The following is an 11,570-nucleotide window of genomic DNA, read 5'->3' as shown; positions in this document are numbered from 1 at the left end:
TACGCCATACTGACAGCAACTTATTAATAGGTGATTCAGAATAGATGAGATGAGAATGATTTAATGTAATAAAGCTTTGGAGCTATGTTAATTACCACTAATTTGTACATTTTCTGTATTTTTGAAGAATGTTTCCATCCTGAACATGTTTTGTTACTCTCAAATACTTCATATAAATTTAATTTAAAGGTATTAACATATAACCTGAATTAACTCATGTAATACTTGTGGAGGAAAAATGACAGATTTTTTGAATACAATATATTATTTAGTTTTTGAGACTTAAATAGATGTTATGTATATGATTATTGTCTACTTGAGTGCTTGATAATTATTAAATCCAGTGTGAACTTAGCTTTTAACAGATTTTGATTTTAATTAAACAAACCGTGTTTCTTTCATGTTCTTTTCATGAGAGCATGCTAGAATTTCACTGAGTGCAAGGGGTAGCAACCAGGTCAGATCAGACAGGATACACAAACTGACCAACTTGGAATGATTTACCAAGAACACCTTCAACAGATAACCCAAGACACAAGGACCACGAGTAACGACGTTGAAATGATGCTGAAGACAGATAACATTCCTTCTGGGTGCTGTACGATTAGGAAAGTAGAGAGAGAAGCCAAATAAAAGTCTAAATCCACTTCAAAGTCCACGACAGTCAACTTTTGAAATGTCTGACAACCTCATTTGCACAGTGAGTCCTTTGGTTAAATGAGTAATATGGCTTAACCATGGTTTTGTGTTAAAGGGACTCTGCTTCACTGTTAGTGGCACACAGCCTGAAAGACATGAGAAGTGTCTGATGGCGCGTTCTGAGCAGTCAGTCAATTCACTTCCACCAGGTGGTCATTATGTCCCTGTTATGCATGGACAGCACCGTGATTCGGTCCCCTGTGGTAGGAACAGGCAGGGCTTCCCTAAGGTCTTCACAGATTGTCCTCAGCAGCTCTTTTCTTCAGTGCTTTCCCACCACCCAGTTCTTCTTTCACCTCTCACAAAAATCAACTCATGGTGGATAACAGACTTAAATCTAAGGCATGAAACTATAAGAATTCTAGAAGATAATGTTGGGAAAACTCTTACAGACATTGGCCTAGGAAAGAATTTATGAAGACGACTCCAAAGGCAATCATAGCAACAACAAAAATAAATAAATGGGACCCGATCAAATTAAAAAGCTTCTGCACAGCCAAGGAAACTATCACAAGAGCAAACAGACAACCTACAGAATGGGAGAAAATATTCACATGCTACACATCCAATAAAGGGCTGATAACTAGAATCCATATAGAACTCAAGAAAATCAGCAAGAAAAAAAATCAAACAACCCCATTAAAAAGTGGGCAAAGGACATGAACAGAAACTTTTCAAAAGAAGACAGACTAATGGCTAACACACATGAAAAAATGCTCAACATCTCTAATCATCAGGGAAATGCAAATCAAAACCCCAATGAGATATCACTTAACTCCAGTGAGAACGGCTTTTATCAAAAAATCCCAAAACAATAAATGTTGGTGTGGATGTGGAGAGACAGGAACACTCATACACTGCTGGTGGGACTGCAAACTAGTGCAACCTCTGTGGAAAATAATATGGAGATACCTCAAGGAGCTACAAGTAAGTAGAAATACCATTTGATCCAACAATCACATTATGGGGAATCTACCCAAAGGAAAAAAAGACTTTCTATAAAAAAGACAGGTGCACTTGAATGTTTATAGCAGTACAATTCACAATTGCAAAGATGTGGAAACAACCCAAGTGCCCATCAATACATGAGTGGATTAATAAAATGTGGTATCTGTATACCATGGAGTTCTACTCAGCCACAAAAAACAATGGTGATCTAGCACCTCTTGTATTATCCTTCATAGAGCTGGAGCCTATTCTACTAAGTGAAGTATCACAAGAATGGAAAAACAAGCACCACATGTACTCACCATCAAATTGGTATTAACTGATCAACACTTATGTGCACATTTAGTAGTCATTCATCGGGTGCACATTCATCGGGTGTTGGGCAGGTGGGAGGGGGGGATTGAGAATGGGTATATTCACACCTAATAGGTGTGGTGTCACCGTCTGGGGGATGGATATGCCTGAAGCTCTGACTTGGATGGGGCAAAGGCAATATATGTAACCTAAATATTTGTACCTCCATAATATGCTGAAATTAAAAAAAAAAAAAACATGTTGGTTCTTTCTGCCTTTCCCTTTAATACACTGTTGTCCCATGCCTTGTCTCTATTGGGGACCACATTCCTAGACAAGTGCACAGGACAGGAAAGTTGTGAGCAGCAGGGCACTGGTGAGGGGAGACTGGAGAACTCTTTTCATCTTGTGCTGTAAACCCAAGTCTTCCCAAGCAGCTTTCTTTCCTGAGGAGCGTCTGGAAGAGCTGGGACGTGGAGGATTAGGGACCTGCTCCCTGGCTTTGCCATGCACCAGAGGGAAGATGGTGCACCCACAGCCCTTTCTTGCTCCACTTTAAGGGCACTCAGTGTCTTCCAGGAGCAGGTACCCCTCACTGCTGAGTCTGACTGTGCTGGACCTCCATAGAGCCCAGCGTCCCCAGTCCTGGTTACCACCCATTGCTTAGGGTCCCCAGACATCAGAAGGGCTTGGAAGAATTCAGTTGCCAGTCAGCAAAGAGATATTTACCACATGGACTTTGGGTCCTTAGGGATAAAATTTCATCTGCCTCTCCAATATTTTTCAGTGATAGAATTCAGTGTTTTTGTTTGTTTCTCAAGTTCTTTGGTTTTCCCGAAACAGTCAAGAGGTGGCTAAACTCGGTCAGAAGCAATATAGGAATTTAAAAGTCATCACTGAGTGAAAAAGCAGTATCTATGTGCTGGTGCCTATTCACAAACTTTTTTTAAATGCCAGGAAAAAAAAGCACAGTTTTAGTGTGTTTGAGTAATGACTGATACATTGAAAAGGAAGCCGAGAAGAGAAGCGCTGGTGAGGACACTGTGTCTTGGTGGGGTCACCATGGGCTCAGGGGCAAAACCCTGATACTGAGGTTCCACCCTGGACTTTATCAGAACCAGAGATGATTAAATTTAAGGACATGGCTGTACATCTCTGAGTACCCACGAGAAGCTGAATAGACCCAAAACCCATTTAGCATTTATAGGGAGAGATCCCTTCTGGTAGAGCCCTCTTGGGTTATACCGAGGAGGCTGAATGTCCCATTAAAGCGTTTTGTCTGTCAACACGTATCGGAACTGAAGAAGCTGAACAACCATTAGCACAGGGTAGAGCAGGAGGAGCTTGGGTGCCAGTGAGTAGTGAGGAGTGTTGGACGGAACTGTCAGTGAGGTTGAGAGACCTGGCTAACCCTGAATTCCTTCAGGTCTTTGCCCTCAACAGTAGGCCACCTGTCCCAAGTCAACTCCTCACCCCTGCTCCACTTTTCTCTAAACCACTCCTCTCCCGCTGCCATGCTTGCTTATTGACTGTTCCCACCATATCAGAATATGGGCCGTGTGGGGCAGGCCTGTTGTGTGTGAGCGACCTTGAGGAATGGGATGTGACAGTGCTTCCCAGCTGCAATCCCCAAGAGCTCCTATACTAATATTTGCATAACAATGAATTTAACACATTGTTTTACTTGACCCAAATAAAAGGTAAATAAATAAACAACTCTAAAAATAGGTTACTTGAACAAATACCTTTTTAACTAAAATGCATCCTATGTCTTAATGTAAGTGTAGAATCATCTTGCAACCCCCCAGGGCAGAATGTGTCTCACACATTGGGAAACGCTGCATTTATAATGAATTTCCACTGCCTCATTCTGCCTTAAACTTAGAAATACATGAAATTAGAAGCGGATCATTTTAAACTACCCACAGATACCAGTTTAGAAAAAGTCAAGCCACGGTGTTTAGGTCTCAAACCGGTTTCAGAGCTCCTGTCATTTTTTCCGAAGGTGGAAGGACGAAGTGCACACACCTCGTCAGTCATTCCACGGTTCTGATGACTATGGCTCTTGGCAGAGGACGCCAGGATGGTGGCACCGTCCTTGAACTTCTCCCTTGGCCCTGGTCGGTAGCCATGGTGGATGCAACTTCCCAAGGAGGGAAGCAATCGGAGTCACTGCCTTTCTGTTCGTGAGGCTTCTGGTCTGTTCAGATGTACACACAGGAGTAGGAACGAAAAGTGAAAGCTCAGTCAGGCTGAGTAAGAGGAGCGGGAGAAAATCTCAAACACAGACGCAGAGCTGTGCTGTGAATTACTATCAACATAAGAATTCATAAGAATGGATGTCCTTCGCTACGGCTGTGAGTTGCGAACTGAAATGAAACCCAGTCGATTCTATAAACATTAATTGAATGCTTACAATCTGCCAGTCACACTGTCATGGCTGAGGTCATAATAAGTGAAACCCATAGTTTCTCTGCAGCCATTTAGAACCCAGAAAGGAAGACAGATACAAAGACACAATGAGATGGTGTAATGCAAGCAATACTGCAGAGAGATGGAGATGCATACAAAATGCAGCGGGGTGAGGTCGGCATACATTTCACCGAGGAGGTGAGGATTGAGTTAATTTATCCTGTAAGACTCAGCTTAGGTGCCACCTCTTCCAGCAAACCTTCCTTGATCCCCACTGCCCTCCACTCTAGGCGGGGTTAGATGCCCCTTTGCATAGTATATTTTCAGAATAGCACTTGTCACAGTGTTCTGTAATTTTCTGTTTGCTTGCTTATCTCTTTCATGAAGGCACAGACTTGGTCTTACTGTGTCCTCAGTGCTGTGTCCATGGTGCTTGTCAGGTAGCAGGTGTTCAGAAATCATTTTTTGAATGAAACAATGGAAGAAAACAATGGCAGTGAGACTGGAAAAGGGGACATGGGTTTGGGAGATATTTAGGAGGTAAAATTGATAGATCCTGGTGACCAACTGGCTAAGGGGGGATTGGAGCCAAGAAAATAGTCTAGGATGACTCTAGGGTTCTACATTTTCTACTGATTTTTAGTGAGGACTCATAAAAATGCATTGAAATGAGATTCCAGCATCTCATTTTGGCCAAACACAGAAATGTTTTCAAATTCGGACTTCACAGAAGCCTAGAATCTCATAATTTGAAAGGACCAATAAAGTCACTTTGTCCAACATCTTACACCAAAATCTTCTTTATAACACTGCCCCATCTAATATGCTTGGCCACTTACAAATAAGAAAGACTGCCTTCTACAGAGCCCTTTCTATCTGTACATAATCCTGCCTATTAGAAAATTATTCATATTAATCTGAAATTTATCCTTTTGAAACTTACATATTTTTCCTAGTTCCACAACTTGAGGTATAGAGTAATTGTGACCCATCTTCTACGGGACAGGTGGATTAGTTAGGAGATACATTGAGGAAGAGGAGGCCTTGCCCCTTCCTTTTAAAGGGACAAGGTGGAAGTTACATACACCATGTGTGTTGTACAGAACAGGGCCAGAACTTAGTTACGTACTCACTCCTAGCTGCAAGGAAGAAAGAACCTGTGGTCTCTGTTCGGGGAAGCCACATAACCAGTTAGAAGTTGAGGGCTTTATACTGTGGAGAGAGGGGGAGCATGGACATCGAGTATCACAGCCACATTTTAAATATTAATATTTGGGGACAACCATCATTTCCTCTTGTTTTCATCCCAGGTTCATCATCTCCTCCCACCTAATCTTCTCTTCTCCAGGCTAAATAGCTCCAGTTCCTCACACCTGTTCTTAAATGTCAAGGTTTTGGGTACTTTCAACAGCTAGAGCTTATCCTCTTCCAAATGCATCCCAAACTGCTCTTAATAAATCTTTGTTGGGTTCGGGGGTGGGGGGGGGCCTATGCTTTCTCATAGTCATTTCTTTGCTTTTTGTTTTCATGCTTTATTAGAGTTTTTATTAAAAAATGATGTGCTTATTGTAAAATTGAAATAACATCAAGGCATATAAACTAAAAATCATCATATCCTCTCCACCTGTACTTTCCCAAGTAGAAACAATGATGGCAGTTTTCTGGGGCTCTTTCCACGATTTGCTGGCTTTTACCACCACCACCAACAAAAAATATATGTTCATATAGAGTCTCTTTCCCTTTTTAAGGAACCAAAATGGTATCACACCTTTATTCTACCCTTCAACTAGCTCTTCCCACTTAACACATCAGGGATATCTTTCCAGGTATGTATATGTATATATACATATGTATGGTATGCATATATATACACAAATGTATATTTATATATAAAAATATTATATAGATACTATTTATTTTAATATTTGCAAAATATTCCATGGAATAAATACAGCACAATTTACTCAACCATTCCAGTTTGCTTCAGTTTTTTTGTTCATGTAAAACAGGCTGTAATGAGACTCTGTAAATGTATTTCCTAATCTGTACTTTTATTTTTATGGAAATGCTTTCTAGAAGCAGGATTGTGGGGTCAGAATATATGCTAAATACTACCAAATTACTTTTTATAAATATTTTATCATGAATTTCCCACACATTCTTGTTAGCTCTAGGCATTATCATTATTTGAAAATTTTTGCCAGTCTAGTAGTGGATAAAAATGGTATCATATTATTTTAGTTTGGCTCCTCCTTAAAACTTGTTAAATTCATCATCTTTTCATATGTAGACTCTACTTACATTTTATTTTTTTGAGATACGTGCCATTTATTTCATGAGTTTTAAATATTACCTGAATCTGATTACAAATGGTACATTTTAATCAGTGTTTACATTTCAAATAATTTAATAGGGAGAAACACACCCTGGAGAAGCACATTGTGCCTCGTCACCACCCCAACCAGGCCAACATCTCTCAGCAAGAGATTGCTATGAGGATGGCTTCTCCTTGCACCACGCCCCCCGCCCCCCACCAGCCTAGATTGCAGGGTGCTCCACACCAGCTCTCTGCTGCCCTGGGTATTCAAGGGAGAGGGAGGAACACAGAAATCAACGTAAGTGTTTGCAGCTGCTGTGTAAGGTAGAGGTGGAGACTGAGAAACCTCCAGGGTCAAGGAGCCCATCACTTGCCTATTCAGGTCCTGTCCAAAGCTTCTCTGATTCTTTCCATGCCTTCAAAACAAGAAATCAGATAATCCCAGATGATTTGGAATGAGTAATTCATGACCCCCTTTCCCACAAATGCACTCTGATCCTTTAAGGACCAGGGCTGATGCACTCTTCCCCCTCCATTAAATATATTCATGGATCACTGGCTTTATATTTTTAACTTAGTAGGAAAAATCTTCTTAAACAAAGGTAGTTGGCAAAATAAACTCTTCACAAATAAAGGTAGAAAAAAAGTATCAAGAACTGTGGCTCTCCTTTTTAATTGCAAACCTCTTACCAGGACATTCCACATCTTTTTTCCCCCTCTCTATAATAGGTATCAGCTTCTAACATGCTATATAAATTGCTTACATATTATTTTTATTTAGTATTGTCTGTCTCCTACTAGAATTTAAGTTTCATGGTGGGAGGATGTTCATATGTTTTGTTCACTGTCATCTCTCTAGTATCTTAATCAGTCTCTTACATGAGTAAGTACTCAAGAAACTTCTATTGAATGAATAAATGAGTGGATGGTGTGTTCAGAGATACAGAGAAGGAACCAAGATACCGTCGTTGCCAAGGATGCTAAACATCCTAGCCATGGCTATTTCCTAACCTCACCGACTGTGGTGGGACAGAAACTCTTGCAGGGAGTGGGTGCAATGGCTTCCCAACCATGTGGTCACGTTGCCTTTAAATAGAACTGTTTCCAAAGCAGTTGATTCAAAATGAGGCCCTGGTGATTTTCTCTTTTCCATCTACCCATACCCTTTACAGTCGAGTCCTTTTAGGTCAGGCTTAGCGTGGCTCAGACTGGGAAGGTATATTTGGGGTAGAGATGGACAGCCACAAGTGTCACTAACTTTTGCATAAGATGATCTTTTGACACTTCTTTTTGGAACTTGTGAGAAAGCAATCTCTTCACAGAAATATGTTCTTGCTGGTATTTTTTAGTCATGGTAGTTTTCAAAATTCTGGTGATAAATTGCAATGTTTAGTGGATGGTAGAGTCTCAGCTTACGTTGTGAATAGGATCCTCCATTAGGGCTCCCCAGTCACAATGAACGGTGCAGAATTCAGGAATGGGCTCACAACCCCAGAAGGCCCAAACAGAGTGAATGCCAGGATTTGTAAATGGGCCCTAGGTAATGAGTCTCTTTCTTTTCTATGAACCGTAAGTGTGGATGGTGTAGGCTGTCTTGCCACCATGAAGACAGTGCCAGGCTGAGAATGAAGCCACATGTTAATAACTCAGTGTCTGGGAGTCCGCACCCCACTGAGATTCTTTCTACCTCGCTTGGGTGCTGCTTCTGGATCTTGCTAGTGAGTTTCTGTTCTACCTGAACTCTATAAATTGTGAGACCTAGGAATAGACCTTGAACCCCTTCTAATCCCTATGTACTCCATTGCTCTAGATATGTCTAACTCACCCCCATGGCTTTAAATGCTATCAGTGTGCTAATGTCTCCAGGCTTGAACTATCCCCCGAAGTCCATGCTCAAGCACCCACCTATGTACTTGATATTTCCATGGAAGGCATCTCAAAAACAGTATGTCAAAACCAGAAATTTTATTTTTCCTTCTAAAATCAGTTCATCCTCTAGTCTTCAGCCATGTGGTAATACAAGACAGAATGATGTCATGGTTGAGCACACAGATTGAAGGCAGTAATGCCTAGGTTCAAATATAGGCTGTAATTTAACATCTGGGTGAGCTTAATCTCTCTGTCCCTTCCCTCCCTTATCTGCACAACAGGTGTGATGGTAATAGTACTTATCTTGTAGGGTTGTTGTGAGGTTTAAATGAGGTAATATATGGAAAGGGGTTAGAGCCATGACTGACATACAGCACAAACCTTATAAGCATAAGCTATTATTATTACATGATAAGTTGTCACCTACTCAATTGCTAGGGTCGTCTTTACAATTTCAAGGATTCTTGATTTCTTCTTTTCCCTCATACACCAAGCCAAATTCATCAGTACAGCACTTCAGTTCTACCTCCAGAACATACCCTGAATTCTTCTGCTTCTCCTACCCCCACCTGCATACCGTGTCACTGCCATGTCTCACCTGGGCATTGCAAAAGCACTTTCTCTAACTGGTCCCTTTGTCTCCACTCACCCCTGCCCCTGAATCCAGCTTCATCACAGCTTTTAGAGAGAACTTAAGACGTGTAAATCAAAGCATATCCCTTCCTGTTTGGTATATTTTAATGGCTTCCCTTACACTGAGAATAAACCTTATTATCTGGCCAAGAAGAACCTATAAGAACTGCCTGGCCTTCCTCTCTGACCTTGTTGCCTTGCTGACCTTTCTGTCTCTGAAACATGCAAGTTCAATTCTGTCTTGGGCGCTTGCACTTGCTACTTCTTCTTCGTGGAATACCCTCCTCCAGTTCTCTGCGTAGTTGGTTCTTTGTAATCAGGCCTCAGCTCAAGTGTCCCTTCCTTTGAGATGACATTTCTGACCCAGCTAAAGCTTCCCCATCGACCCCTAGTAACTATAATCAAATCACGTTGCTTACTTCCTCCAAATTATCCCTATTCTATGAAATTATCTTGTTGATTTTCTTTGCTTAGTTTATTTTATAGCCTTTCTACTCTCCCCACAACTGTGCTTTCTAGATTCTGACACACTGCATGATCCTCAGAAATATACTGGCTGTGGCCATCTGGTTAAATGTATAGTGTGACATGCCGCCTTCCCCACATCAGTCTCCAGCTGGGTAATGATACAGATGTCTATTCTTACAGAGCAAAATGGCTTGCAGAGCACTTTGGGGACGTTGTCTTGTTCATCCTTAAAATAACCGCCTGAGATGGCAAGAGCATTTTCCAACTGTTAGCCTGACATTCGGGGAGTCCTCAGCAGTCCTGCTGTTCTCACTGGTCCTAACCAAAGCTTCAGCATAGCGCAGGTGTTCAACAAGAATTTGCAGAATAAGTGACGAGTGAGTTTACAACTCCATCTCTCGTTACCCTTTGACATATATGCTTCCCTTGAGACCAGTCTCTTTTTTCAAAAGCTCCCCATGTGAAACCAGCTTATTTCTGCTCTCACGTCCTTGTGTGTGCCCGTCTTCATCTGCTACGTCCTCTTCGCTCTTCTATTTCAAGCCAGACTCTATATTTATCTCACAGTCTTCTTTGCTCTATAAAAGGCTTCTGCGGCCACTGGAGCCCACAATGAGTGTTCCCTGTTGGTTAATTTCCCAGTGTGATCAAAGCTTGGCTAAAAATATAGATTGAGCTTTCACTTTGTAGCTGATTTCATTGAAACTATTTCCAATTCTGCTGATTTATTCTAAACAAGTTTATAGCTTTCCAAGTGTTTCCACAAATTTTATCACATTGCACTTTTTATTCATTTAGCCAACCAAGATTTATTTGTTTTATTTTTTGTGTGTCAGGCTCTGTCAAGCAGGTGAAAATACTATTCTAGGTGGGGGTGGGGACAGAAATAAACAAAGAAGTAAACATAAAGGATGTCGGATGATGCCCAGTGTTAGGAAGAACAGACAAGCTGGGAGGGGGACAGGGATGGGGACAGGGGTTTGCTCTTTGGTGTGCTCAGGGAAAACTCATTGATGAGGTGACATGTTTGCACAGATCTGAAGGATCCTCACAATGACTGAGGAGTAGACAGCAAATGTATTATTGATTTTGTTTTCAGAATCTATGTGGATATAGAAACTCAGGCTTGGGGAGGTTAAGTATTTTTAGAAACATCACATAATTATCATGAAACAGACTAAAACCATAATCTGGAAGACTTCACACTTCCCTGAGTCACATGTGTGCCTTACTTTCTCTCAGGTAAGTTTCTCAGTTATCTGATGACTAATAAATGGCAGAAACAATGGAAAACTATATGCTCTTGATTCACCAGATGATTTCTCCATATATATATAGTGAATGTGTTTACTGAATGAAAAATTGGGCCACAAACTTTGAAAAGTTCTGAAGTGCTTGGAGGAACGATGGGACCACATGATTGAAGTTGACACCACATCAAGAATATATGGCCATCATAAAAATTCAGATCCCCTGGCCCTCATAGCGAGCACTCAGTACAAACTAAGGTGTCCCTGGCTCCTAAGAAAAATGCAATCATGTGACTGAAATCAGCTTTTCTAACTCTGTTCCATGGAATACATAGCATTTCCCCAATACATTAATAGTTTTCTTGTTTTAAACTTACAAAAGTATTTCTTTATTTAACAAGTTTAATAAACTGGTACCAACTATTAATATATTTTCTATATGGGGAATTATAACACACATTAGAATATTAAAAGGTAGAGAAGTTCCACACTAAAACAACTCTTTAACTTTGTTTCACCTGAGTTTCTAGATGATTGTTCCAAGTATATGTTAGCTTTATAAGCACTTGGTAACATCATGTGTCTTTGTTTCACAGAAAATATCTTGGAAGACACCAATTCCTACAAGTAATAATCTTGAGATGAAGCAGAGCTAGAAAAGATTTAGTACTTCTGACTTA

Source organism: Eulemur rufifrons, chromosome 16 (genome assembly GCF_041146395.1).
Source record: "Eulemur rufifrons isolate Redbay chromosome 16, OSU_ERuf_1, whole genome shotgun sequence".
Lineage (NCBI taxonomy): Eukaryota > Metazoa > Chordata > Mammalia > Primates > Lemuridae > Eulemur > Eulemur rufifrons.
The sequence above is the reverse complement of the archived record's forward strand: the minus strand, read 5'-3'. Positions refer to the sequence as shown.